This window comes from Gigantopelta aegis, chromosome 6 (assembly GCF_016097555.1).
Source record: "Gigantopelta aegis isolate Gae_Host chromosome 6, Gae_host_genome, whole genome shotgun sequence".
In the NCBI taxonomy this organism is placed as follows: Eukaryota; Metazoa; Mollusca; class Gastropoda; order Neomphalida; family Peltospiridae; genus Gigantopelta; species Gigantopelta aegis.
Window position 1 is genome coordinate 97958666 of NC_054704.1, and position 7404 is coordinate 97966069.

Sequence of the window (7404 nt, forward strand, 5' to 3'; positions counted from 1 at the left end):
CTGATCGCCGATCACTTTTTCGTCATTTTGGTCGCAAGAAGGATGCATGTGTTGCCGATCAGTAGGCGATCAGTCCCAGACCGGTTCCAGATTAGTCGCCAAGTGATTTTCTTGGGTTGGGGATATTTTGATCGTAGCCCAGTCAGCAATCAGTTGGGTACCATGGAAGACTGATCGCCTACTGGTCGGCGACCGTGGCACATCGTGACAAACACCAGCAACCAATCGGCGACCAGTCTGCGACCGATCGCCTACCGCTTGCTACCTGCTTGCGATCACTCGCAGACCACGTGATAGCACCATATAAATACACGTGTTGAGAGGTCTGCGATCATTCATTTGCTGATCGCCGACCAAGAGAACAAACCAGCCAGAGGACAAATACTACAGCCATGCCACTTAAAGCCATCTCAAAAAGGTTGACGATCGATCAGCAACTGATCTGCAGTCGAACTCCGATCACTCGCCTACCAGTCGCAAACCTGTCCCCAACCAGTCTCCAACCAGTCGCCAACCAATCTTCCCTGGTCTTACAAAAATCGGCGACTGGTCGTACGAATGATCGGCAATCAGTCGTCTACCTTTTTTCTTTTTTTTGGTCAAGTTTTTTTGCTTTTGGTCGCAAGAAGGTTGCCTATATTTGGGGGGGGGGGGGGGGGGGTGTTCGGTCGGAGGTGGTTGTAAAATGGTCTTTAGCTATGTGTGACTGGGGCTTTAATTATAATAAATAAATCAAAATGATATAAAGAGACAAAACACAGATCATGAAGAAATTATCAGAAAACTAATTATTATTTTGATTAAAAAACAATGATTTGTCTAATATTGAATAAATAGTTGGTATCCCACTAGTTACCCAGACATCTGATATTTCAATTGACATAGCGTTAGCTATACTAGTCTAAAACGTAACAGAGTTAAACCAAATAAAACAAACAAATCAATGTATTTAAAGGGACATTCCCGAGTTTGTTGCAATTTTAAAGATATTATCGACTAATTGAGACTTTTTAACGATTGTAATTACATATCAAATATATTTTTTCTGCATAAAATATTACTGGCTGTATATTAAACGTGTTTCTTATCGTTCTAATGTTGGTACTAGGTTAAATTTAATTTTATTTCCAAAAATATAATTTTTTCGTACGTACGAAATTATCTGAAGACAAAATCCAGTTTGGGCTTCTTACAAATATTAAGACGACCAGAAACACATTGAATATACAGACACTGATATTCTAAACAAGAAAATATATTTAATATGTAAGTTTAATCGTAGAAATATTTTATTAGTCGGAAACATCTTACAATGGAGCAAACTCAGGAATGCCCATTTAAGCAATATCATTAAACAAAACAAACTTCAACTTCTAACTTAACAAGAACAAACAAAAAAACAAAACCCAACCAAACCACCAACCGCAAAAACCGCCCAAGGGAGAAAATCTGGCCATTCTTGATAGCAACAAAAGTTATCTCCCTTTGGACGAAGTGTAGCCAGGCGAGTAGTCTTGAACCGGTGTAAACGGAATGCAAGTCCGTAGGAATAGTTGTCTGGCCGGACTTAGTCTCCTAGGAATGCAGGTCCTAGGTCTAATATACCTAGGAACGCAAGTCCTAGGACTTACGTTCCTTAGGAATACTGGTCTGACTGCCAGGATATTAAGTCCGGGTCGGACTTGCATTCCTGGACAATCAAAATTTAAATCCGGTGGTACATATACAAAATCAATTATAAATGTAAACAAAATGAAAAGCAGTTTCCTTTCTGGTTTATTTAATTCACTTGGGATACTGGCGCCTCTCCTTATTTAAATATTTTTTATTTATTCCAATATTTTCCATTTATATCATTTGCAACAGTATGTACACATTTTGTTGACCTTATTACACGAGCAAGGTCTTTATTCATTGCGTGTTGTTCCAACTAATAAATGTTTAAACATTTAAAAGTAACTCGAAAAAATGTTCCATAAATTCGAAGCATGTATTAGTACTCGCAGATAAGTATAACTTGCCCATCTGATATACTAACACAATTATCTGTTAGATATTATATACTGGTATTTGATAATAATAATAATAATAATAATAATAATAATAATTCGACTATAAAAATGTGATATTTGCGTTATATAAATTATCTTATATAATTTTTAAGTTTGTGCCTTTTTGTCAGTAATGTTGCAGGCGCATGTACGTAGGGAGTGGGGTGGGGTGGCGTGGTCTAAACACCCCTCTTCAAACACATTTCTGCCTGCCACAGTCTAGACCCCCCCCCCCCCCCCCCCCGCATAATTTACTGAACATGTGCCTGCTTTGTAAATTTTGCTCATTTTTGAAAATTAATTTGGTCTAACATATGACATATCAGACTCTGGGCTCTATGATATCTTAGTCCCAACCAACCATACCATCGATAACAAATTATCTTAAATGGTTATCATTAAGGTTTATCAATTAATAGAAATAGTGGGTTTTAGCAGCTCAATGGGCCATTACACCGACTAAGACAAAACAGTACCCCCTAAACAATCATACTGTCAATAATATGCACACACAATTTACAAAGATATTTTTAAACAGACTAACTATTCATGACACTTTTACACCTGACAGTTTTGGTCACAATAGGCATTCAGGCTCCCTTTTTGGGAGTAGGGGTAGGTTCAGGCTGATTTTTATTGCCCGAGTGAAACTAAAATGTCTGAATCTGGAACACAATGTATATTTATATTCGCATTACTACCAAGACGCTAAATAGGATTCCAAACAAATCAGTCTGCATTTTGACATGGATTACAACTAATATTGGAGTACAATGATGGAAATACATGGTGAAGATTTTAAGCCATTTTTCCCGAAAGTGTCCATTGTCCCCCCAGCACTGGGGGAGTGACCTCCCCCACCTCTACCCAGTCTCAAACGCTTATGATGTTCCTAACTGCCAGGTATAACAATACAGATACCCTTTCCCCAACTCATCTCTTATGCTTATGATGGTCAAACCTGCCATAAGACAGTCGGTGATAATTAATTTCAAGTGTTTTGATGCTATTTTTAATTGTTCATCAGTAAAAGGTAATTTTTCATGCTTATTATTCCTGTTATTTTTATATTGTAGTAGGGCCTAACTAGTCATTATAGTACTAGTTATTAGTACTAACTACTAGAACTAAGTACAGTTTTCAAAGTTTTATTTCAGGGATTTTCAGGAATCATATATATATATATATATATATATATATATATATATATATATATATTTTATGTAATAAGCAAAATATCGGAAATAAATTCCAGAGGACTAGGAATACTAGGATTGAAAGTCCTGTGGACCAGGAGTACCAGGAATAAAAGTTACACGGACTTACATTCCGAGAAATCCACGTCCCAAAGATTTAAATTCCTAGGAATACAACTCCCTTACCCTCAGACTAGGATTCCAAGGAATGGAAGTCCGATCGGACAAAGATTAAGAAAATCACAAATAATCAGATTGTGATTTACCGTCAAAATATAAACTTATAAAACATATTATTAAAAGTTATGTTGGTGTATACAGAAATTGTCTTTTGCTATTCGCCAAATTTTAAGTTTTTTGGAGTATATTTAAAACAATTTTGGGCTACATATTGTTTTTTTAGATATATATTTCTACGTGTTGAACACATGAACACATAGCCTACTTTATATCTGTATTTGCATTCTATACTTTTGAAAATATTCGTCCTACTTCAATATGCTGACACAAAGGTAAGACGATTAAAAACATTCACTCACGTATCTGGTCCACAAGTCTATGACGTAAAAAAATAATTAAGTTGATACTCAAACTTAAAAATAATAATATTTTGAACCCACAATAATCTTCAAAGACTCGTATACTTATCCATCACACTACGAGGGAAGGCTGCCAAAACCTCACTTTTTTTCTCGTGTCTTTCTGGCAGCTCGTCCAAATTGCAGAGTATAACAAACGGACATCTTATTTGCCGGACTTGTATTTCTGTCACTGCTGTAGAAGGAATTTAAGTCCGGTAGGAATACAAGACCTAGGATAAAAACAACTTAAAAATAAATCAGGTATAAAAGTCCGGGTAGGACTATGGTTCCTAAGCTATGGAGGTCCGATAGGACTACTGTTCCTAGGAACCGAGGTCCTGTGTTCCTTTTACACCTGCCTCGGTGGTTTTGTGGTTAAGCCATCGGACACAAGGCTGGTAGGTACAGGGTTCGCAGCCCGGTACCGGCTCTACCAAAAACATGTTTTAACGACTCAATGGGTAGGTGTAAGGCCACTACACCCTCGTCTCTCTCACTAACCACTAACAACTAACCCACTGTCTTGAACAGACAGGCCAGATAGCTGAGGTGTGTGCACAGGACATGGTGCTTGAACCTTAATTGGATATAAACACTAAAATAAGATGAAATGAAATGAGTAGTCTTGAATCATGTTATGTAATCAACAACCGGCCTTGGTGGTGTCGTGGGTAAAGGAATGCTCGCGCAAGGCTTTTGGACTGGTATGCATATTCAACGATATATAATGCACATTATTGCTTAATATCAACAAGTATATTATTATATTTAATAAGTAATTAATTAATGTGATGGCTATTATTTATAACGACCGCAACCATTGTGTTCCATTGAAGTAAATACGCCCTCTGGCGAACTGGTGGTTACGTAATACTTAACACGTAACGTCAGGAATTAGTCTTAGAACTGAAGAAACAAAGGTACCTGATTTTTCAGTGATGATGAAACAGGCTTGCATCGCAATGTTCTGTAATAATATCCATCCCAGTAAGCCAGCAATAAGTATAGATTATTTTTCAATACAAAATAAACTACCATTGTCAAAGTGGTCGAAATAACTGTATCATGTATTGTCCATGCATTAACCTACGAACTTAAATAATAAACGGAGTGTTTTCTTAGTTAATTGGTCTATTGTGTCGTTGCCTCCACCTCTGATTCCTGGTTGGCATGTGTATATTTGTTAGGTAACCAGACGAGGCAATTAATTACCGCCATCTAGACACAAAAATACGAACCGATATTATTAACACCATAGGGCATAGCGAAATAACCTGCCACACCTAATATGGTAATGGACATTATCATGCAACCATGCTTCCTATTGACCTGATAACCCCTACCTGTTAATTCGAAGTGTTATCATGTTACTAGGAAATGAGTTGTGCGCATGACGGATGTTTGCTCAATTTTCAGGTAGATCGTTTTCTTATTTTTGAAACATCCATTTACAACAATAATTGTTGAACTGCATAAATAAATATAACATTTACACTTCCTATAACATCAAATTACCTTTTATTTTTCAATTCTCCATTATCGCTTCCATTCAGAACTAGCCAGCGTTTTGAATTAACCATTTTGCAAAGAATGTTAACATTGGAACAGTGTCTGACGTCACATTCACTAGCAGGCAGTGATGTAGATCTTCTTCAGGTCACACATAAACACGAGTTTATTTTCACAGAAAAAAGTACAAAAATTGTAATGCTGTAACACAGCAGACTTTTAAATATAATCAAAGAATTTTATTTAAAATTTGGAAACACATAACTTTTAGGCTGGCGCATCATTCGCAAGATGCTTTTGGGCTTCCGATAGTAGTTTCTTCACGATAAAACTAATAGTTTCTATACCGCTTTTGACTGAAACATATTACAAAAATATAACTTGATAGGGGGTGTATGATACAAAAATATCAGGTTACTACGTTTCGATATCGTGGTTATTTACATTTATCAGCCGTCATGCTTTATTACTGTAAATAATTATGTAAAACAAAGTAGACTTTCCCCATCTAAAATCAGAGAACTGACCAATTACATAGTCCCAAAGAAAAGAAAATTATCACTTGGGTATCATGGGTGTTCGTTTTTGCTCCAACGTAGCCTACCAATAGGCCTACTAGTATGCATTTTTTCTTTGGATATATTAAGAGAGAAAAGTACCGCATTTCGTTCTGTTAATGCAAATTGAAATATATTTAGTTAAATAGATGATTATATTATCCAGTCATTTATGTCGTTTTACAAGTCAGGTTGATCAAAGCGATGCGCCTGGTCGTAATTTACTGCGTTTATTTACACTGTGCATACCGACGTCACTTCTTTTCAAACTAGATTACCTGACGTGACGAAAACGAAATAAAATGGCTGCCCCCAGTTAGCTGGAATAATCACGGTTTTTATTGACTATAAAATTACACGTTTTTCATTTCTTAAAGTGTCAGTATGTGTTCATGGTCCGGGTAATGATGTTTCCAACACATACGGTTCATATTTCACTTGTTCTCCCCTTTGCCATCGGACATAAGGCTGGTATTTACTGGGTTCGCAGCCCGGTACCGGCTCCCACCCAGAGCGAGTTTTAACGACTCCATGGGTTGGTGTAAGAACACGAACCACTAACAACTAACCCACTGTCCTGGACAGACAGCTGAGGTCTGTGCCCAGGACAGCGTGGTTTAACATTAATTGGATATAAAAAAGGACATAAGTTGAAATGAAATGTTAAGTAACCGTCTCGGTGGTTCAGTGCTTAAGCCATCGGCCTTATGACATACATCAGATAATACGTGACCGATTGCCGCACCCTTTTTGATCTAACAATCGATTTACCTTCTTAATGACTTCCGTGCTACAATACAGACTATGGTCATCCTCCGTAGAAACATTAAAATGAACAACAGAGATCGGGCATTATGTTCACAGCACTTGTTAATGAAAGACACGAATCCACTCCTCAGAGTCGGAAACATCACGGCGTCATGGCGCTTAACATTCAAGGTTTGTTTCGGCAGCATCATTAAATTCCAAAACAACGGCCGCACCTGACAGATAATTGAGACAGATCTGACCAACTTGCATCTTAAGAGATGCTTAAATATCAGTCAGTTTGTTTATTTAAGTGTAATGGTATCATTTGCACGAAAAAGAAGAAGAATATATACAAATATTGCTATAATAGGCCAGATGTTAGAAACATATTAGCTTTGGGATTGAATCATCCCAGTACTTTAGAGGTGTGATGGATCATTACATCACTAGAAGGCATAGCATACATATCATGCATATAAAATATTTCAAACAATAAAACCCAAAAGCTAAAAGTTATACATAAAAATAATAGTTAAAATAATATATAAAGAATACTACATGAGTGGCCGTTGGATACCATTTATCGTACGATCTGTTACAACAGGTATTTAGCAAACGAAGGCGAGTTGTATACGTTTTTAAACAACCAGTTGTAAGATAAATGGTATCTAACAAACACGAGTATAATAAAAATAATTACATATGCTTAAAGTGACAGACGGTAGATTTTAAATACTAAGGCGTAGTTTATTTTACTATT